Source organism: Xylocopa sonorina, unplaced genomic scaffold, assembly GCF_050948175.1.
Source record: "Xylocopa sonorina isolate GNS202 unplaced genomic scaffold, iyXylSono1_principal scaffold0031, whole genome shotgun sequence".
Lineage (NCBI taxonomy): Eukaryota > Metazoa > Arthropoda > Insecta > Hymenoptera > Apidae > Xylocopa > Xylocopa sonorina.
Window position 1 is genome coordinate 502,999 of NW_027490102.1, and position 1,896 is coordinate 504,894.

Consider the following 1,896-nt stretch of genomic DNA (forward strand, 5'->3'; position numbering starts at 1 on the left):
AATGTAAATACGACACTTCCTTTCTAGGAAATAGCGTTTGCAGATGTCTACGTATTGTAGCAGTAGAGTTCTAATGCTTCGCAAAGCGCGATATCGCAACTCCTTTCTATGTTTCATGATAAGATATAATATTCATTGTGGAGTGTTATGTATACTTCGTATGCACTTCAAAAGAATGTAAATGCGACACTTCCTGGCTAGGAAATAGCGTTTGCAGATGTCTACGTATTGTAGCAGTAGAGTTCTAATGCTACTTAAAACGAGATGTCGCACCTCATTTCTATGTTTCATGATGAGATATAATATTCATTGCGAAGTGTCATGTATAACTCGCATACACTTCGAATGAATGTAAATGCGACACTTCCTTGCTAGGAATTAGCGTTTCCAGATATATACATATCGTAGCAATAGAGTTAGAATGCTTCTTAAAACGCGATATCGATACTCATTTCTATGGTTCATGATAAGATATGATATTCATTGCGAACTGTCACATACAACTCGCATACACTTCAAATGAATGTAAATGTGTCACTTAATTTCTATAGGAAATAGCGTTTGCAGATGTCTACGCATCGTAGCAATTGAGTTCTAATGCTTCTTAAAACGCAATATCGCATTTTATTTCTATGTTTCATGATAAGGTAAAATATTCATTGCGAAGTATCTTGTATACCTCGCATACACTTCAAATGAATGTAAATGCGACACTTCCTTGCCTGGAAATAGCGTTGGCAGATGTCTACGTATCGAAGCAATAGAGATCTACTGCTTCTTAAATCGCCATATCGCATCGCATTTCTATGTTTCATGATAAGATATAATATTCATTGTGGAGTGTTATCATAACCTCGTATTCACTTCAATAGAATGTAAATGCGACACTCCCTTGCTAGGAAATAGCGTTTGCAGATGTCTACGTATCGTAGCATTAGTGTTCTAATGCTTCTCAAAACGCGATATCGCTTCTCATTTCTATGTTTCATGATAAGATATAATATTCATTATGCAGTGTTATGTTTATCTCGTATTCACTTCAAGAGAATGTAAATGCGACACTTACTTGCTAGGAAATAGCGTTTGCAGATGCCTACGTATCGAAGCAATAGGGATCTATTGCTTCTTATATCTTCATATCGCATCTCATTTCTATGTTTCATGATAAGATATAATATACATTGTGGAGTGTTATCATAACCTCGTATTCACTTCAATAGAATGTAAATGCGACACTCCCTTGCTAGGAAATAGCGTTTGCAGATGTCTACGTATCGTAGCATTAGTGTTCTAATGCTTCTCAAAACGCGATATCGCATCTCATTTCTATGTTTAAGGATAAGATATAATATTCATTGCGTAGTGTCATGTATACTTCGTATTCACTTCAAAAGAATGTAAATGCGACACATCCTTGCTAGGAAGTAGCGTTTGCAGATGTCTACGTATCGAAGCAATAGTATTCCAATGCTTCTTAAATCGCGATATCGCACCTCAATTCTACGTTACATGATAAGATATAATATTAATTGTGCAGTGCTATGTATATCTCGTCTACACTTCAAATGAATGTAAATGCGACACTTCGTTGCTAGGAAGTAGCGATGGCAGATGTCTAGGTATCGAAGAAATAGAGTTCTAATGCTTCTTAAAACGCGATATTGCATTTCATTTCTTTGTTTCATTATAAGATATAATGTTCATTGCGAAGTGTCATGTATGCCTCCATACACTTCAAATGAATGCAAATGCGACACTTTCTTGCTAGGAGCTAGCGTTTGCAGGTGTCTACGTATCGTAGCAGTAGAGTTCTAATGCTTCTCAAAACGCGATATCGCATCTCATATCTATGCTTCATGATTAGATATAATATTCATTGTGGGGTGTTATATATAC